Genomic DNA, 21,725 nt, shown 5'->3' with positions numbered 1-21,725 from the left:
GCACGAGCCTTGGTGAATAATTAATGCGATCACAGGATGTCCTGCAGGCAAGATTTTATAGTAAGCATATTTTTGTGTGCAGCGTTTGGGTCTGTTAAAGGAAAATAACAGGACAAAAAGAATCACTGGTAGATTGACGGTGGGACTTGTTTTTCCCATTGATTGTTGTCATGCTCCGAGCTGATTGCTAACAGCTTTGGGACAATGAAAGCCTACTCAAGACCACATTGGATTTTTCTTAATTCCTTTTTATTCCTGATGCGTGGCATCGAGTTGCTGCCAGACAGGGGTATTAAAATCAACATAAGGTGAGCTGTTTTAGTCACAGTGTCGATCGATACGGCACATTTTAGCATCCCGCCTCGGGGGCAAAAGCATAGAATAGCGCGTCTTGCTGCATGTCGAAGCAATGAACTCCATTAAAGTTTGTGTGTGACAAAGACAACATTTTACCATGTTTATGTGCCAAAAGATCTGTACTGGACCACTTTTTGGCCAACTATCTTTGGTTTATCAAGGGTACCGAAAGGGTGGAGCTAAACACAGTTGACTAGTGGACGGAGACTGGTCAAGACGAGACACCCAATGCTGAAGGTCAAAGTTTCTGTACTGCTTTCTATTGAATTGGATAAGTAAAGGGTAGAACCTGTTTTTTTGGGGGGGTTTTTTACCGCTGTTGCCATTTTTACCTGTCCTGTTGCTAATTTGTTCCGTCGCTGAGCCTGGAGTGAACTCTGCGTCAGAATCACCTGCTGAGCCTGTGCCTCAAGGGAGCTTTCGGAAGAACAATGGAGACACTGCAGCGGAACACAAGACATTGGACGCTTGCCGTTAAGATCCTCGCCGCCATTCTCGCAGGACAATGAGCTTTATCGGCATCTGCCGCAGTATGGTCAAAATGTGGTCAAAATGCTTTGGAAGACAAGCTAACATACATGTAACACAGATATCCTCAAAGTTTTATAATCATGAGACAAATGGTCAATGGCTAACGGCCAATGAGTTTCTATGGGCCTCATTCACGAAACGTTCTTACGCACAAATGTGTTCTAAAAGCCTTCTTACGAAGATTTTTGGCATTCACGAAACGTGTTCTTAACTCACAGTTCTTAGATCTAAGAACAAATTCTACAAACGCTCAGGAGGACTCTCACGCATAAGCAAAGCTTGCACTTTCAATGCGCAATCGCCCTCATGATGGATTTTGCAACCTGATCCCGAAAAATGTAGTGCAAATAAAATATCCCAACAATTATTTATCATTAAAACAACTAACATATACTCCATCGATAAATATATATTCAAATCCCAATTCATCAAAAAAAAAGGTACCTGGCTGGACGTGCGCTGCGCAGAGAGAGAATGTAAAGGGACCATTAGATTTATTTGCTGAAAGCCACGAATATTTGATGTCCCGCTTCAGGCTTCCCTCTCTGTTCTTGCAGGTGTGCAGGATCATCAGAATAACATCGCAATGAAACGTGGTGTGCCTATTGCGCACGTGGCACCCCCAGATAACGACATGCGCCCCCAGCCACGTCTTGAGCCAGAGCACGGGGCTGCTGTATTAATTAGGCAGCGTCTAATCAAATCTAACCACAGAAAAAATAGTCACACACAAACTACGTATTTTGACTTTATTTTTCCATCATGATTGTGTAAATATTTTCTAGAGTTTCCGAAATGGTTTGGTTTCTGATTGATGGCCCAACTCCCGTTTCCTCCAGATCCCTCCGGTGAAGTCTAATCTTTTTTTTTAAGTCAAAACACTTCTTTTTAACCTCTGCGGTGGTGCGTTTCTCCGTGGAAACGGCATTTATGTTTCCTGCAATGGTGCTCCATGCCGACTCTTTTTGGATGGCCTGATGACCGGTGGATACACTTGAAAATAAGGTGGTCTTGTGTTCGCTCACTCCTTGTAAAAGCACCTCTATTTCAGTAGAATTGAAGTTTTTCTTTCGTTTGTTGTCCAGCTGCTCCTCAGTCTTGCCCTTGTGCGTTGCCATCTCCGCCTCCAGCTGCCTGTTGCGCACGGCACATTTTTTACCTTATATAGGAAATAACAGGCGGTGACCTCTGCAAATTAGGCCTTACATGCACGGGCATCGCAGTTGGCATTCATCAACCTAAGAACACAGGTGCGAACGATTATCCCTACTTAAGAACGTGTCGTGAATGTGGCACAGTTTCCAACCCGCGCCTTCTTAAGTACTGTTCTTAAGAAGACTTTTAAGAAGATGTTCATGAATGAGGCCCTATGTTCTGGTTCCTTGATGGCGGCCATGTTTTTCAACTAATCTTGCTGAAGTTTTACACACATGTGCTTATCAGTCCCCTAAAGGTGTTTGCGAAATCTTGTGGTGATTCCTCGTAATACCCTAAAGTTACAGTGGGTTCTTTTGAGAGCACATTGAGCCGTGTGAGAAATTTCAAGTCAAACCTATTTATGAGCTGTAAAAACAGCGCCACCATGTGGTGTATTTGTCAAAACCAATAATGCACAGTAGGGGTGCATGTTTTAACACATTTTCACCGTTTTGTGTGCAGCGGTTGGGAAGTAGAACAGTTACACAAACAAATGCATGTAAATGACTATGCTGCAACAATTTTCCGGGTATATGTTTAGCTTGAATCAGGGTTCTGTTGATTCCTAACAACTCAATTTGTTCAATCGCTTGGACAATGAATCATTAATTAGCAAAGGGCCGCGGGTGGTAAATATTTACTTATTTATCAAACATATTCCTCTTTAATGCTCATGTTTGTTAATGACTTCATTTCCTCATGTGTGCACATATGGACGGCCCGCAGTCCCGTGAAGCAACCTCACCCCCTCCTTGTGTGGGATTGTGCCTCTGAGCAAACAGAAAAGTAGGAGAAAGTGAAGGGGAAGCGAGCGCATTTTTAAAATCCTGCAGGTTAATTTGGTGCCTTTGGGCTGCAATTGGCGTGTCTAAACATTCATGAGGCGTGCAGCAAGGGAGGAGGGAGGGAGGTGGGAAGGATGGAAGAAGGGAGGGAGGGAGAGAGGAAGCAAGAGGATGGGGAGAGCCGAGAAGGCATTTAGAGCAAGCTGAGGCAAGGCAGCAAGAGGAGGTCTGTCTCATCACTTGAAGATTACTTTGTCTGAGTCAGACGGCGAGTGAGACGGAGCGAGGAAGAGAAGAAGACGCTGGCTTCTTTTATTTGCCTTCCTTTCCTGAGAGGGTAAAAAGTGGCTGAAGGGGACGACTACTTCTGGGACACCTTAAAGGTAACATACAAACATGCTGATGATTATATGCCCTCACAAGGTAAGCGTCTTAGTTTGTTGGCGTGAGAAAGTTGAGGAACAAGTGAGTCAGCAGACTTAATGTCACAAGAAGGGGTGGTAAGGGGGTGTCTGGGGGAGGAAGAGTGGTCGCCAGCTCTGCTCCCGTAACCACGGCAGCTGAGGCAAGGCAGCGCCAACAAGGGGTGGGGGGGACAGTAGGATTTCTATTTTTCACCCCCCTCACCGATACGACTCAACCCTGCCAAGTCCTGCAAGGATAAAGATGTCATTGTGTGCTCGTTCAACATCTACATCATGACCAGCCACCCCCCATCTCCATCACGGCCTTAATAGTATTGCATCCACACTTCCACGTCCTAAAACGCCATCTGAATATTAAACAGTTCATTAAGCAGCGTGGGGTGTGCAGCTTGGGGTCACAGGGCCACGTTGGAGCCGACGCCTATGAGGTTTGCGTCGTGTCCCCCCACTCATCATACAGATGCTAGCGATTTCCGTGCTGGCGTTCACCTGCTGTCAGTCTGAAAGTGGAGGTCACGTGAGCGGACGCTCTTCACATAAGCTACTTTGGACGGAGCCAAGCTCAATAGCCCCAAGGTCAGAAACCGTGCCGGTGCAACTGCTTGGCCAAAGTCATTTACATGGACAGGCATGCGAAATGGAAGTATATGGCTGATGGACTTGAAGACATTTGTTGACTGGACAAATGTCCGAAATCCAATATTATGGATCTTTGAAGTTCTCCAATGGAACTTTTTCACAGCAAAAATTCACGAATACAGTATAACCTCTAAGGTGGGTGTGGCAAACGCATTGGTGCCCAACGTGGATGTGTTCCTCCTTCCAGTTATTAATGAAAACCACCACCGTGTACAGTACAAATAAACAAAACACCTCAAGCCAATCCACAAAGTCAGCAGTGCACTGATATGCTGGCACGCAATGTTGCAGCATTGGATTAACATGATTGCTCCTTCTGCCAGATATTAATAACAACCACCTTATGTAATAACATTTAAAAAAACAAATCCAAATGATCTACAAAGTCAATGTATAAGCCAACTCAAACACACAGCGGCATGTGTGCAACACAACTGCCTTGTATAGGTTCCTTCCACCAGTTATTAATGATAGCAGCCACTATACATCACTATACATCAACCTTGTTATGCTGAGTCAAATGTCATAACAGGTGAGGGTGCACCGAGTACCCGTGTTCTGAAATTAATCCAACCGAACCCGACAGTTATTTTCACAGTAGAAATAAAAAGAACAGAAAAATAATCCACTAAGTCATAGTCTGCAGCCGACTTGTGCATGGACAGACTTGCAGATCGCACAACATAGTGTTGTAGAATTAATGTCACTGCTCCTCCCACCAGCTATTAAAGATAACCACCACCTTACATAATAGAAATAGAAACTAAACAACTAAAAAAAAAACACACAAAGTCAAAGTCCACGGTGTGGTAACTCATGCATGAACATGCGCCGCGCGTAACATAGCCCTGTTGTATAATTAATGCCATTGCTCCTTCTGCCAGCTATTAATGATAACTGCCACCTTGCACAGTAAAAATAAACAAAAGAACTCCAAAATAATCCACAAAGTCAAAGTCCAGCGTGTGCCGACTCATGCATGAACACACATGACATTTTCTAGACTTTACTGTGTGCGCTAATGTCGCCACTTTTTCCCCGCTTGTCAATAGCCTCGTCGCAGTTGTCCATCACGTTAAAGACCAAAGTCATCATCACCTCGTCCGATAAACGTCTCCTTGTTGTTTCCCAGACGTGAGACACTTGGCGCGTGGTAAAAATCAATAGGCCCGTAAATCCTTAATTGAATGACTGCAGGCTCTGGCGCCTCGTATTGCTTTATGGGCCACCACCGCAAGGATCTTGTGAGAACATCAAGGACCTTGTCGGCCTTGTTTGCCAACATGGCATCAGTCAGTCCAGGCGTGTGTTGACATTTGTACAACTCATATGTTACAGTGACGGCCATGTTTCCGACCTTCTTCGATGGTCTTGTTATTGGACACCCTGGCGGGGCGTCATGCATGTCGTCATGGTGACCAGAAACGAAACAAAAGCTTGGCGCTTGTTGGCAAATGGACAACTGATGGAGCGTCATGTAGTTTTTGTGTAGTTTGAAGCTTTGATGGCCTTGAATGGATCAACTTACCTCGGGGCTCATGTTGCAACTCGAGCTGAGGCAAAAATAAATCAATGTTTGGCAAGTGTGTCAGGATCCTGAACAGCTTTGATGCCTTGTGTTCAACAAGGTACAAAGCTTTTTTGTTCATAATGTCCTCTGATATTTGCAAGGTCCTTGTTTGGATCAAGTGGGAACAAATTCCTCAAAGCCCCGCTTGCTCTGCAAGCAGTGGTTGCATGTGGGCTTTCTTTTCATGAAGCAGCTGCTGCAACTGGCTGTAACCTCAGTGAATTATTCGGAGTCTTCTTGGCTGGAAGAAAGCAATCATACTGACTCTCAGGCAAAACAGCCTTTCAGAACGACTTCAATTAATAAACACAGCCACCTCATGTATGAATTGGATAGGGATTGATTCTTCTCAGGCGTCCGTGCAAGTAAAAAAATCTAGTTATTCCAGACATATTCTGCCTTCTCTACACTTGGAAAAACTGCATCCTTTCACTAAGTTACACTTTTGCAAGGCTTAATAACGTGGGAGCTGCAACTACACACATGACAATGTACATCCTTTTGTCCTTTTTCCTGGCTACACGTGTACGTGTCGCTATCTCCGCCTATAAAACATGACCTCTGGAAAAGTTCCCAGTCTACATTTTCCTCTTTGAGCTGCAGTCCATTATGTGCAGGTATCACATTCACAGGGGACAGGTGTCGGCTGTCTCATGGTATGTCCGAGTGCCACAGACGTTGGGATGAAAGAGAAACACGAGACACACACACAACACAAGTTCCCATGCACCAACACCCCGCGTTTATCACCCACATCATCTGCACCTGAGGGGCACCTAACAGTGTCTCACTCTGATGGAAGTCTTACAGTTTCCCAACTGTGCCATGGAGGGTAACTGAATATTTTTACAATTTTTGCTTGTTATCAGCAAACGTTTGCTCAATGATGCCATTTGAAGTATTAAGTACTACTACGTACTATTAAACAAGACAATGTGCCTGAAATTAAATGCACACGTATGCTGAATTTAGGCTACTCTGTATGTGCTAGTTGGAATTTTTTTACATGAAGTTGTATGACATCCCCATCAGCAGCGTACTCCATCAACAATGACTTACCCCCGCCACTCGGTCAGTCCAGTTCTGGTCGGATTTCCGTGACGAGGAACATAGTTCCGTTTAGTTGCTGGGTCATTTACGTAAAGATTTTGGCTTCTCCAAACTATATGCGTTCAAAAGAGTAATACATTTGCATCATAAAAATGCCTCCTCAAAAAAAATCAGACCTCACAAGTCGCTCTGCGTTTTTGTGTTTGTCTCCCGCCGTATCCCTGCGCACTGTCGCCACTCCATTCTTGTGTATGTGATGAAGACGCTCGCATCTTCTTCTGTGACGGACCGCCACGGCCATCTTGTTTACGTGTAAGATGAGAGCGTCTTCATCACATACACGTGAATGCACAGGCGACAGTGCGCTGGACAAAGCGGGAGACATAACATAACGCAGAGGGATTTGTGAGGTCTGATTTTTTCGAGGAGGTATTTTCACTGTTGATGGGGATGTCATACAATTTCCAACATACCTTTAAGGCTTGCTTTTTATCCCAAGCTTACTTTATGAAAAAGACGAGTCTTCTATTTGGAGTCGGGAAATTCATGCATAGTAGTAATTTAAATTTTCATTTTATTAATTTTGGTGTCCTCTTTGCTGTAATTTTAGTCAGCAGAGCTGAGTGCTTGAAGGCAACGGCGCTCTTTTAAAAGTATATTTTAGAAGCTTTTCGTGAAATAAACCCAGCAGACGTTGTTCCTTTTGGAATATGTGAGTTATTTGTGTCATGTCATATGTCAGGAAAGCTGCTCTACCACAGCCTTTGAAAAAAATACCAGTGTGAATGCTAAACAAACCACAACAGAGTGTATGAAGGGTGTCGTTTTATATTTGAATCAGTACGGATATATGGTTGTGCCTTGCCTTGGTGAGTGCACATGTGAGGCGTCGCCACGTGTAAACAAAGCAGGCGATTGGAAAGCTAAGCCCGCTGAGTGTTGGATTGTGGATTTGTTTCCTCGGCTGCTGGCAAAGTTGTGTCATCTGTTGGGGCGCTTGAATCAACATCTGGCGGAAGCAACATAAACAACACAATCTGAGCCGTAAGGGCTTGGCAGCAGCGGGGGGTGGATAAGATTATACACTTAAGTGTTGTAAAACATCATGTGAGGAGTCAGAAGCGCATCTGTAGTTAGTACTTGCTTTGCTACGAGACAAAACTGAGCATTATTGTCTTTGTAAAGGTTGATTTTTTATTTTGAGGCAGCTCTCATGTTGCATTCATCAAGCAGTCAGTCAGAGACAAATGGCTGTGTGAATCGCGCCACGTAATAAGCGCAGCCTCGGCAACACGGGACTAAATTTACCTCGAACAAAATTCACGTTATCTCTTAAATGGAGTGTGTGGACAGCATCGCTTGCAGCCATCGCGGGTCGTGCAGCGACACATTGTCGTGTTTGAGTCTCGAGGGACAGGGAGATGTCCTACATGGACTTTTTATGGGAGACCTCATCCACTCACAGTTGGAGTCAATTGTCAACATGATTTATGGAGATGTGGGCCATTGCCGTGCTGCCTCCTCAATCTCCCCCCTGACAAATGGCTCCCATCAGGCCATTGTTTGTTTCCCTCAGCCAGACAGACAAGTTTAATCTGCCATGTTTTTTGGGAAGCAATTTTAGCCCTGCATTCTAATTTTTTTTCTCCGTATATCACCCACTTGACAGTTCCCGTGCGATTGACAGGAACGGAGGAGTTTTCGCCGAGCGGCGTGAGTCACACTTGTAATGGAGCTATAGTGTCCAAACACTTAATGGCTGTTTGGATGACACGCATCTCTCGGGGACACGCACCACTTATTGTCCCAATCATCCGCTACCGCTCAGGACCACTTGATTAATGCGAGTGTCTGGATAAAAGGCTGTGCATATTAGTGAGGTGATTACACCACCCAGGAAACTCCTCGGAAAACAACAGAAATGCCTGTGCAATCAACAACTAACTTTTTCAAAGTTTGCCTATTTAAGTTTTCTAATTGACCCTAAAAGGAAATGAGGGTCTCTGGTGAGCAATCAGCTTCGTCTTCATCAAAGTACTTTGGGCTGCTTCACCTTGCAGATTAACGACGGGTAGCAGGATACTGGTACCCCTCCAAAGCCCAAACAGCAGCTCCAATAAAAAAGTATGTTAGGAAATAAAGAAAGGGTTGAATCAAATGTGCACAAGAGAGCTTTGGCCAGGTTGACACAGAGAACAATGGAGGTCCATTGTAGTAAAGAGACTTAATGAGAGTCCCTCGCTCAGAGGACCACAGGGGCTGCAACCTGTCGTCTCCAACGCTTTCACTGCAGAGACACTGCTGGAGGAAAAAACACGGAACGGAGGAATGCTAATGAGGTTGCCTGAATCAACACAACACCTCCGCTAATATTATGGTGATGATCGCGGGTAGCTGGAAGTTAGAAGTTTCTAAAGACTCTGCATCACAACAATGAAAAAGGTACTCACAAAAGTTTTACTGTGCTGGACTTGGGCCCCCGCTGCCCTGCACTCACATTGAGCATGTGTGTGTTTTGTCTGATTTCTTATGCCATCACTTCTACACTGCTGTGTTACTGCAGTTTCTCTGATGTAGTGGATTATTTCCAGTCTTATTTGAATCATTACAATTATTCTACTGTGCAAGGTGGCGGCTGTCATTAATTACTTCACCTTCATTAAATGACACGTCTTTAATACCCACACAAAAGGGTGGGTTTTGACTTTTGGATTATTTTGAGTCTTTGCATTTATTTATATTTTAAAATGTGTCAGCACAGGTGCATGCACTTGTGCCATCAGTCGATACAGCTCAGACCTCTGCCAAGGCCAAACTGCCACTAGTTCAGAAAGGACGACCAAAAACGCTACCAGTTATACGAGCACCCGGTCACACTCGGCATCATCACCTTGAGATGATTTAGTCTGCACAATGTGGCCGACTTGTTCTCTGTGGAGCATGTCTCACCTCTCATACCCTGCTTGGGTTGAGGGAGGGGGGCAAGGGGGGGTTGCTTCGCTTCCTTCGCTGCTCACAAGATTGCCTCCGCCTCTCCTGGCGGGAAGGCCGCTAATGGATAAGCTCAGCGCCACGAGCAGAGGAACCCGTTGCTTTAGCTCCATAATGAGAGGCAAAATAGAAGAGTGCACTATGTGGTCTGCATAGGGAGATTTCAGCTTGGAGGGGGAAGTAAACAAATAACATCCCTCCTCCTTCGCTGTGAGACTTTATCAGCGAGCAAAAGTAAAGGCAGAAACACTCGCAATCCCAATTTCATGCACACAAACAAACAGACGACTGCTCGTCGCCCTGTTCTGTTTGTTCACCTTGCAACACGATTCTTGTCGACACGCTAGACAGACGCACCTTAAGGAAGATGCAGTGTCACATGGGGTCATGACGAGAGGATAACATTTGGCAGCTCATCATGGATGAATCTGCAGAGTGATAACCAATTTGACAGGTGGGGCCGAGGGGGTTGGAGCAGTGTGATGAGACAAGACGGTCTCACCTTTGCTGATCAGATAATGGCTTTGTCTCCTGCAGATGTACAAGGAGTCAATCTACTTTATGTTTAGCACCAGGTATGGTAGCATCTACTGACCAGGAACCACAGGAACCTGACTTGAACTGGCATTCATGGTATGGCATGGTATTGACTTATTTTATTTTGTCCATTAGTTTTTCTGATCAGGGTCACTGGGAAACTGGAGTCCATCCCAGCTGACTTTGGGCACCATGGACTGATTCACCTGCTCTTGCTACCCGTCCCTGCTTTTGGCCAAGTGTGTCAATGAGCGAGGGGTGAAGTCTGGTATGATGCTTTCAAATCTGTATGGACTTGAGTCTAGAATGAGGTCTTGGCAAAGGGGGGGTGAGCAGATTGAACAGTCATAGTCCTTTAGTTCCCTTTGTGAAAACATTCTGTTCTGAATACTTCTTCCTTTTGAAATGTTGTTCCTGCCTCTGGTTCCAACCTCCTTTTGTATCCCTCCACCTTCTAAAACAGTGACACTCAAACACAATAAGGACTGGACAAACACGGGGTAAAAGAAAAACTGGTTGACAGTCTGACCACTGAGCACACCAATATAGGCCCAAAATGATGAAACACAGTTCGTAGAAAGCAAGGGTAGATCCAGAGATGACCAGACCAGACCTGGATTTTTTAGATCTGGACCACTGCAGCTTCCTCCTTGACTCACTTAAAGGTGGTTGTGTACAAGCACCAACACAAAGTACAATGTTTGGGAGGTGTGTTTTTCTTCTGTTGCAATGCGGGAAAAGCAAAGATGATGTGGCGATGCAAGGATTGATAGCCGGCTTAGCTAAACCTCATTGATTTTCACATGTTCTTTGTGGAGATGCCCCCCCTCCGGTGCCAAAGCCTTCAGCAGACTCGGCAGGAAGCTTGTCAGAGTGGAAGAGACTGATGAGGAGAAAAAGAAAAAAAAACTCTCCGCCCACACTTTGCAAACAGCAAACACATTTCCTCTCTTTAAACAAGAGAGTGGCGATAGTCCTTGCGGACACACCGAGATGTTTGTGCAGAGACACACCGAGCAGAACACAAGTAATTGGCCTCAATGCCTGGAGGTCCACTTGGCGAGCGTTGAACCCATCAGCCTATTTTAAGGAGCATGTACGCCTACTCAAGCATGGGCTGAACATTAGAGTCTCGGAACATTATAACAAGAGACACAATCAGCTGATGTCACCTGGAAAACGAGTCAAGGCTTTTCAGTGCTTGCTTTCAATTATTCACTCCATTTCGGATAGAGAAGATTGAGTTTAGCCTTTAGGACAACCTGGAAGACATTTATGTTGTAAATTAGAACTTGCGTGACAAACTACTCCAGCTACGTCCTGTCCTGAATGGCGTAACACAGATGTGCGCTGTCATGTTTCATGTTGACAACGCTGCTTCCTGTCATTTCTCCATAAGGAACAATGCATTATGGAAAGTGGCCCACTCATTTTCAAGATGAGGAAGTTGTGTAGTTATGTGATACTTGTCAAAGGAGATGATGTATGTTTCAGTAAGATGATGCAGTTACCCTCTAGGTATCACATGATAGTTGGTTTTGTGTACCCTTTGCCAGTCCAGCAGGTCCCGTCTGGCCTCTGATAAACATAATCCCTCTATGACACCGTGCACACGCCTCAATTCATCTTTTCCTCGCTCTGAGATCCACACAAGCTTGACCTCCAGGGCACGAGTTAAGTCCATTTCATAATTTTAGTCCACGTAATGATAGGATCTTACAAAGGATGTGAGACAGTGGCATGTCTTTTTTTAAAAAACATAAACCACCTCAGATTTATGGCACCATTTATCTGAAATACAGCTGCTAAGGTTACAGTGGGTTTGTGATCCCAGTCAAGGCTGTGTTGCGTGGAAGTCCCCAGAGATGGAAATGAGCTGAAGGGGGTACACTTTCATCCTTCACTGCCATGCCCTGCACCATCTTCTTTGAGGGTTGCTAAATCATTTTTACTGCAGTGCCAACATCCATGCACCTCTATTGCGAAGTGTCATTGTCACAGCTATTATGATGAGAGGCGGGCACCACCCAACAACCTCAAAGACTTTTACAATGACGCTCATGTGGTCTGCAGAAGTAAAACAGTTTATTTATGGCTGCTATGTCCTAAATGTGCTTATCACTTTGAAAACGGCATGAATATTGTAGTTGATTGACACAATTATGTTCATTTGTTTCCAGCTTGTTGTTGGTCTCAGATGGAATAGATGGCGTTTCTTCAACCAGTCAACACGTTTGTTTGTTGATTTGTGTTGAGTGGCAGCCCACACTGAACAATAGGCGCACACACATGCACTAACAAGAAATGGAAGAAATCTAGCTCTGCTGCAGGAATTGAGAATGTTTAGAAGCGTTTTTAGTAAACCCTACTTGAAACTGTCTCTGTCGCTTTAATGCAGGGGTGTCCAAACTTTCCCAGAGAGGGCCAGGTACTGAAAAATCAAAGGGTGCGAGGGCCACTTTCATATTTTACAATTTGTAAACCAATCCATGTAGCTATGCTAACGAGCTATGCAATTTTTTTTTTAACTCAGTTTTGTCTTACAGGTGACGAAGCGTATTATTGTAATGAACCTTTTCTCCTCTGCTTGCTTTTGCATTTTTGCTGTTGTTGCTTTTCTATTGTACAAATATTTCAACTTTCAAACTTTCAACTATTTTTTTTCTGAACATTGTGACTTTATTCCCATAATGTTTTGGCTATTTTTGTAATATTTTTTCACAACTTAATTTTCCAAAAATAGCAGCTTTATTCTTTGATTTGTTTCTAATATTATGACTTTAAATTTTTTTTTATATTTCAACTTTATGCTTCAAAATTTACATTTTCTCTCAATGTTTTATGACTTCATGCTCATAAAGCAACTTTTGTTCTTAATACTATGACTTTTGTCTAATATTTTGTAAAATTACTACTGTTTGTTTATTTTTTGTTGTTTTTGTTAGTTTTCTTGTTTAATTGTATTTTTTAAATGTGCAGAGGGCGAATAAAAAAATAGCCACGGTCCACAAATGGCCCCCGGGCCGCAGTTTGGACACCCCTGCTTTAATGCTAAAGAGCTGAGTTGGCAAGTGTGTGTCTCCACATGCTTCATCCACTTCCTACATCTACACTGTAACGCTTGTCCAACGTTAATAGATGCAATATAGCATATACAACAACAACATTAAGGAGTGGGACAGGAGGACACAAACGTTAGAAACACGAGCAGAGCTATGTGAACTACAGTGCTAACATTACACTCAAATTTTACCATCAATATCATTCTAGGTTGGCCTATCTGCTGAAGAAAAAACAAACTATTAAACTTGCAGCTCTCACATCTGTAGCCTACTGTTTTGTTTTGTTTTTACAAAGATACCCTCTGTGAAGTGGTGGGCATATACACGAGGTGGGCTCAGGGGTAGGTCAGCGGTGGTTTTATGTTCATGAGGTGAGAGGTTTTTCCCTCAACTTCAAAAGCGAGCATTTGAGCGCCTCTTTTCTGAAAAGCGTAGCAAACAAGTGAGGGAGATGAGAGATTTTTTTTTTTACATTTGGTGCTCATAAACAGGCTCTAGGGACACAATTTACCGTTAAAACAGCTTTTAAAAGACCATTTTGCATAATGGAGGGACCTCTCTCATTTCATGTTGCGCAGCCCTGCTGCTAAATATTGTTGGCAAAATATTTGTAAAAATGTGTCTCATACTCCTGTGGTTTCAATTGGGATCCACGGAAGTGAAATGTCAAGGAAGCACACTTGTGTACACTGTTCTTTGTTAAAGTTTGACGTGTGAAATAGACAATTTGTGTCTCAAGACTCTTTTGTAAACACTGTGTTTAAGGAAGCTACATGCCAACCAAACATTTGCATGTCTGGCTACTCACCAGCACATTTTGTTTGGGTTCTGCTATGTGTCACCCTGGGTTTGCGCCACGTCTGCTACTGGAGAAGGCAGGACACCTAATAAAACAACGTTTTACTTCAACCCGTCTGCATCACAGCAGCACTTCACATTTTTTATATTTACCTCTACAGACAGTCGATGCTCCACTTAGCTGTTCGTAGATCAATCCCCAGCCTATTTAGCTAATTGTTGCGAGCCATGTGTACTTCATCCCGGTGGAGCAGGGAGGCGTAATCCATCAGTGGATCGATGGTATCGGCATGGAGAAGTCTGCATGTCTTGACATGTGTTTATCACCTTGCTGCAGCGAGAAGGTGGAGGGTTATTAGTCCAGTTGATGAATGGGTTCACCACCACGAAAAAATGTGAAAAAAACTGCCAAATTTTCAACTTCAAAACTGAAAATTGTGTGCAAATGCTTAAGAAATGAAATGAGGACTATAATGCTACTTACAAGTAGAACATCACAGCGGTCCACAGTGACCATGCGAATATGCCCTCGAGGAGTTGTAAGCAGCCCTGTGATTGGCTGGCGACCAGTCCAGGGTGTACCCCGCCTCTTGCCCGGAGTCAGCTGGGATAGGCTCCAGCATACCCCCGCAACCCTAGTGAGGACAAGCGGCACAGAAAATGGATGGATGGATGGATGGGTTGCAAGCAGAATAGCAGTTACATCTTTGACTGTCTATGGAAATGATCAAAGTATTTCATACAATTAATTAAAATTGGGGGGCACCTGCTGTACTTAACTAACAAGAAGCAATTTGTGAAGCTGAAAGATCACACATCATGTCTTCGATATAGTTAGCGGGGTACCCCAAGGCTCAATACTGGGACCAAAACTGTTTTGATTCGTCTAAGAAATGAAGGCGTGTGTTTTGTCGACTTTTAAATTCATTTTTCAACTGGTTTACAGACATACTTAGACGTTGACATACTTTGGACGTGTTAATTCCGACGTCCAACTTTGGCTAGCACTCATATGTTACTCTGGGGTTTTTTGGCTGCTTTCACTGTGGCTCGAGCAGAAACATAGCATTCCGTAGACTTTCATGGCTGTTGAGGAGGCGGAAGTGTGATAGTCGTCCAAAATAACAGTTTTCCCAGATAAGAGTGATCCAAATGTACTTTCATAACTAGCCATGCTGCTAGCGCAGTAGCGACTACAACAGTTTGATTGAGCGGAAGTTGATTAGCCATGCCTGGAGAGTGAAGTGCAAGGATGACATCAGGAAAAGGCAACGGTTCGATCTGTCAAAGAGTGACTTTGTTGCTAATACTAAAGCAGACGCTACTTCGGCACTCAAAGTGCCTTAAGCTGGGCTCAATGAAGACTTAAGCAGGCGAGGCAAGGGATAACGATTCATATCCAAGGTAATGCAAAGTGCTTTACAGAAAAGAAGGGTAAAATCACTTCATAAAATCATTCCCTAAAAACATAAAATCATTACATAAAATTCCATAAATCATTCCAATAAAACAAAAAAAATTAAATGAAGAGTGCAGATAAAATACTTTCAGTTGTGAAATGCACAGTTGAATATAAGTGTTTTCATCTTGGACTTGAACATTGCCAAAGTTGAAGATTGTCGCACATCTTCTGGAAGACTGCTCCAGATTTTGGCAGCATAAAACTGAAACGCAGCTCCCCGTGTTTAGTCTTAAGTCCCAGAGGAGACCACTCCCTGAGCTTCTCAGAGCTCGAGATGGTTCATGTGGCTCTCACATAGAGATGTACTTTGGCGCAAGACGTTTTTAGATGTATTTAGACATTACTCATGCTGTACTGTCTACTGCAGGGTGTCCAAACGTTTTCCGGCGAGGGCCACGTAGTGAAAAATGAAAGGATGCCACTTTTTTTTTTTTAACTGTGAGGAAATTATATACATTTCCAGAAAAAAATAAGTCTTTGCTGGTTTTTTCCCTTTTTTTCTATTTTCCAACTATTTCAACCTTCTTCTTGTAAATCGTCTTCTCGTAATTATTCTGGTAACATTATAACTTTTTCCGCAACCTAACTTTCCCAAGAATCACAATTTTACTTGATTCTCATAATATTAATAATATCAATAATATTTCTCATAATATTACGACTTTAAAAATAACGTCTTTTTTTTCTTTAACATTTCAACTTTATGCTAGTAAAATGAGCAGTAAAATTATTTTTCCTTCACAATAATCTCTTATTTTTCCTCATAATATTACAACATTATTCTTGTAAAATCCTGTCTTTTTCTCGTTAAATTAAACATTTTTTGTCTTAATAATTGACTTTATCCTTGTACAATTATTGCTGATTTTTCCATGTTTGAGGTTGTTGGGGATTTTTTGTTGTTGTTTTCTTGTTAAATTATATTTTTACAATGTGTCGCGGGCCAACAAAAAGACTGACGCGGGCCACAAAAAACCTCTGGGCCGCACTTTGTACACCCCTGGTCTACTGTCTACCGTGAATATTTAGACAGAGGCATATGGAATCGTTAAACAGTGCAGTGGTACAGAGCCTTCAGCAAACATGGACTGAGAGAATGGGGGATGGGGGATTAAATAAGTAATAATTCTTATTTACAGTAAAGTCTTTCTTATTAACAGTCCAACAACTCAAATGTGAACCGAGCCGATCATTGAAAGACGAATCATTCTGGTGGAAAACATTGGCCAGCGTTCATATCAGTTGTGCAGAAGCTGTCAAATGTTTGCGTGTGTAATCAATACCAAAGCTGACTTGGCTGTTGCGGATCAATTGTATTGCAAAGGCACAGCGAAGTGGACAAAAACCATCTTCATGCCGCCGCCTCCATTTGGCACAAACAAGCAAAGGAGGCTTCAGTCAGCTGAGAGGTGATAAGACAGTAAAATTCATTCACTTGCAAGCTCGTTAATAGAAGAGCACATTCACACGTTTTATGAATGAGCTCGCTGGTTATTGTAGTGCATTATACAATGACCGGCATGCACGTGTGGCATTCGTCACGTTATGTGCGACCTTGTCTTTATCCACGTGCTGCTTTTACCTTAAAGTAACTACAAGATGTCTTCAGAATCGAGCTGGGGGTCACAATTCTTGCCATACTGCAGTGAAATATGCTCAGTTTGTGTTTGAAGGTGAGACACCAAGAAAGACAAGACCACAAGCAAGTCACAAGGAGAACCAGAGCTAGGATGAGTCATGTGGACCCGCAGGGGGAACACATTCGTGAGAACTGTTCCCAGGATACACCTCATGGAGGCTCTGAAATTGAAGCCTACTGTCAGGATCGAGCACAATCATGTACACACTGTCACTATTGTACTGAACATACATTAGTAATGTTACCCTGTATATAGCAGGGGTGTCCGACTGTCATCAAGTGTCCTAAGAGACCGCCAGCTCAAATGTATGCACTGTATGTGTAGAAATACAATCGTCCCTCGTTTATCGCGGCTGATTGGCTCCAGACCTGACAGCGACAAGTGAATTTCCGCTATGTATGTGTCAATATTATTGAATGGCATACTTTCGTAGCTATGGCATAGAAACCTGTTTACAATCTTCTAAATACAGTTGTTAACATTATTAGAGCCCTCAAGACAAGAAGTAACACCCATATAGTCACCTTTACATTTGTATTACCCAATATAGTAAATATAATCAGAGAAAATAAGATATTACAGCAATGTTACAAAAGCCGATGGAAAAAATCTGACACTGAGCGTGGGTGCTCTGTAAGGATGTCCTTAAAAATGCAATTTTTTTCATATGATATCGGGTGCATTTTCATTCGTATACATGTTTGTTGGGAAAATTACTTCTTCATCTTTAATTTCGTATCACATTTATATCGAGTGTTGGACCACGTCAAGTCAAATTAAGTACAACTTAAGTAAGCCTCTCAAACTCACGGACCGGAGCTATAGTGCAAGATAAAAAGGTATATGGGATATTAAATTACTTTAATTATCTATCTGCAGACGAAATTTCATTGATGAAGTTGAATTGTGCGAAATATGTTTTTTTTGGCCGGAAATACTACATGGAGCGTTTGTGGTGAGTGTGGGGTGAAAACGAATACACAGCGTGCTGCTGCACTGCAGTGTGAGGCATATACAGTAGACGCCCCTACAACGTAAATAATCCGTTCCGGGAACCTTTATGTTATATGGATTTTATGTTATACGAAGCGCAAAATACATGTAAATAGTCTAATCCGTTCCAAGATTTTCCCAAACTCACCCCTTTGGCACTTAAAAATATTCAAAGTCCACCAAATATGGTGGGAAAATATAAGAAAACAGCATAAACATAGTAGAGTAACATTCCAATATAAAATAAGGTAATAAATAAGATTACTGTAAATGAATAAAACTGAAAAACAACAACAATCCTACCGTTCACGAGATGTCTTGATCAGGAGCGCAAGTGGAGGCATAACTGTGTGCTGTATAACTCAGCCAATGAGATGAGAGCGTAGTTGGTGCCCCGATAATCAGCCAATGAGATGAGAGCAGAGGCGGTGCACCGAAAATCAGCCAATGAGAGCGTGATGCGTCAGAAGGCGTCACCAAGTGTTAGTCTGAACTTGCACCAACTTGAGGCATTAATAAAGTTGATTGAAAAAAAAAAAGACTTGCACTGACTTGACGCTTTATGTTATATGGAATTTGTTCTGTAATACGAAGCGAAAACTTTACATAAATTCTTTATGTTAAGTGGAATTTATGTAAAAGGAGGTTTATGTTATGCTACTGTACATGAAAAATATGACACTTGACTTTCTTCCCTGGACTTTTTGGTTATCAAAAAATGTAAATGGCTAAGCTGTTGACTTTTAAAACAGATATTCACAGCCTAAGTTATTATATCTAACTTCTTTAATATTTGGGGTAGAGAAGTGAATGAGTTATCATATTAAAGTCATGCTTTAGCAGATAGAATTAATCACAGACTTGATTTTAAAAATGTCAACGTTTTATAACATTGCTACATAATTAACATGAATAAGATACGTTACCAGTTCTTTGTTGTTGTTTTTCTGGACGGCGGACTTCCAGCCTACTTCCGCAGTTAGTAATGGCGGCTGTAAATGGCTTTACACTCGTATTATCCAATATAGTCGACAAAATGAGAAGAAACAAGCCATTTAAGACGTAAATAAAACGCCTGCTAGGGCAGTGTCACAGTAAATGTGTTCCCCAGGGGAGTGGTCCCCAACCTTTTTTGACCCACGGACCGGCTTGTGTTCCCACAAATCTCCCGCGGACCGGGGGGAGCGGGGGTGTTCGTACATTCTAGCGATCTAATTTATCTTATTTATGCTATATTGTGTAAAACTAAGACATGAATAACATCAAATTAAAAGCACAGAATGAATGGCGACCCACCATCCACCAGTTCAAGTTCCAGCCAACTTTTTCCAGAGAGATTATTACATCGCTGTTTGACGCGTGTGGTAACAGGCAGTGTGCTAGCATGAATTCACTTGAGACAAATGTGCACATTAGCACCCAATAAATAATCAAAACCTACCTTTATGCAGTCCCACATAGTATCGGCATTTGACACCAAACATGAGGTGAAAGAAAAATGGTAGAAATACAGTAGTAGTCTATCTGTGCGGCATGAGAGAAAGTTAGCACACTTACAATGGACATGCGTCAAGTGAGACGGATGTAACAGAGAGAATCCGGCCACTTTTCAAAATAAAGTATAAAAAAAAATAAATAATGGAAATAATTTATTTCCGGTACCAAATGACCCACGGCCCGGGGTTGGGAATCACTGCCCTAGGGAACTTATAGTGACGTGTCTAGTGCCTGTTTCACCGAACAATTAATGACACCTAGTGGCCAAAAATTAACCTTCATAAGAGTGTTTCTTCTGGCTTTATGTGTATTTTAGTTCATTTAGTTAGTTCATTTAGCCATTTTTATGCTTGAAAATGCTTAATGTAGGCCAAGAATAAGTTCCGTTTGCTTAAATATGCATTTTTTTACTCACCCACAAGCAGCGATCATTTATTATTTAAGTTGTGAAAACCTGTGAAAGAGAAGGTTGTGAGCGATGTTCAAACCGTGATGTAGCGAGGGATGACTGAAGATAGAAACATGTTTTTTTTTTATTCACCCCCTCTCCTGTTCAATACTGTTTTAAGCCATCTAAATTCAATTGGAATGCTCACAGCAGTGTTTCATATGAGATGATGGGCTAAATCGGAAATATTCTTTTTTCTGATGAAAAAACAAAAAAACACAAAAACAGTAAAGCGTCACATTTAGCCAGCCAGAACAAAGGGGAACACAGAAATACGGATAATTACAATTCCTACCTTTCTCCACCAGTGGCATCCATTGTCCCAATTAATTTCATTATTTTCTGAGGCGCTGGCTGTTGAGAGCAGATTAGTTCTGTCGGGAGTCGCGGGGATAAACACGACTGTAATTGCTTATTACTCTCAGAGGCCGCGCAAGATTATAGCTAAGCTAATGAATGAGAAAATATCCAATCACCTTTAACACAGTGAGCTCTCAGCTGACGCTTTTGTTTTGTTGGCTTTTGTTCCGCTCCCTGTGACGCGTGAAGGTCGGCATCTGAAAGAAGACGCTCTATTTGAAGGTCCGTGATGACCAGGTAGAGGAACCCAAAAGATGCACCGCGTGGGTGAAAGTCACGTTTGTAGCTTGAACAGCTTCCATTCTTCGGGGAAGACTTTTGTCCACTTGTGAGGTTCAGCTTGATGCTGACCTTCTCCTTCGATTTCAGATCAACATTTGAAATAAAAGTGACTGTTGTCGTTATTAGATTAGATTTGCTCCAGAGTCCTCCCCTTCTCTTTCCATTGCCATTGTTCACTCGCAACACAATCCAGGTTTAAGCCCTAAGTATCTCTCACACACGTCTGAATCGCATTTAAAGTATGAATGACAATGTACGATGATCAACGAACAGCCTTTAGCCTGGTCGTCTTAACGTATGAACTTGTGTTCACCTCGCCAGATTGACTGTCGAAGCAAGTGCTTCCATGGCCAAACTAATTTCACAGCACACAACTATGGTGCATTCAAGGACGTCAAATAAAGTTGCTTGACGAAAAAACACCTGATCAGGAAAGCATAATGCTACTTTGTGGGGCTGTGAATGCTGAATCGCAGCGAACCACTGAAATACAATTATTGCCTTTTTCCCTTTTATTTTATACAATTGTGTGAGCAAAATAAAGTCAATAATACATGTGCCCTGCGATTGGCTGGCGACCAGTCCAGGATGTACCACACCTCTTGCCCAAAGTCAGCTGGGATAGGCTCCAGCATACCCCCACGACCCTAATGACGATAAGCGGCATAGAAAACGGATGGATGGATAGATATATTATAGTATATTACTTGATCTTACTTGATGTTACTTGACTTGATCGGGCAACTTTCGTGACATATTAAGTCAGCTGGGATAGGCTCCAGCATGCCCCTACTACCCTAAAGAGGAGAAGCCGTATAGAAAATGCATGGATGGATGGATGGATTTCCCCAAAAACCTTTTAAAATATACTTGCCACACACACACACACCCTTTTTCTCTTACATATTTGTCATTTCTGTCATTTCTGTGAAGCGTTCACATTTAGGATCATGTGAACCAAACCGCACCAGACCCATCTCCCGGTCTCGGTCCACTTGTCTTGGTGCACACCAGGGTCTGGATGTTGGCGTTCATGCGTCACACGAACCGTACTAGCAGACCAACCCAGACCACAGTTCTGACTGAACAAAAGATGACAAG

At 42.7% G+C, this 21,725-nt stretch overlaps 2 protein-coding genes across 5 annotated transcripts in view; one reads left to right on the top strand and one right to left on the bottom strand.

The window, feature by feature from the left end:
* drosha (drosha ribonuclease III) overlaps positions 1-19,108 on the bottom strand; it is a 194,613-nt gene extending 175,505 nt beyond the window's left edge. Inside the window, exons 1-4 of one of the 2 annotated variants that reach the window (XM_054766124.1) lie at positions 18,964-19,108; positions 14,427-14,577; positions 14,096-14,273; positions 13,953-14,028 (exon numbers count right to left, since the gene is read on the bottom strand). The gene's annotated coding sequence lies outside the window, so the exon portion shown is untranslated. The remainder of the gene's footprint in view (positions 1-13,952; positions 14,029-14,095; positions 14,274-14,426; positions 14,578-18,963) is intronic. The other variant, XM_054766121.1, reaches the window with a different exon arrangement.
* The window catches only part of LOC129174289 (cadherin-20-like), a 44,041-nt gene continuing 25,399 nt past the window's right edge, over positions 3,084-21,725 (top strand). For all 3 annotated transcript variants that reach the window (XM_054766130.1, XM_054766129.1, XM_054766126.1), the window contains exon 1: positions 3,084-3,253. The gene's annotated coding sequence lies outside the window, so the exon portion shown is untranslated. The remainder of the gene's footprint in view (positions 3,254-21,725) is intronic.

Source organism: Dunckerocampus dactyliophorus, chromosome 21, assembly GCF_027744805.1.
Source record: "Dunckerocampus dactyliophorus isolate RoL2022-P2 chromosome 21, RoL_Ddac_1.1, whole genome shotgun sequence".
NCBI lineage: Eukaryota > Metazoa > Chordata > Actinopteri > Syngnathiformes > Syngnathidae > Dunckerocampus > Dunckerocampus dactyliophorus.
Note: the sequence above shows the minus strand (reverse complement) of the source record. Positions and strands in the feature narration are given on the sequence as shown.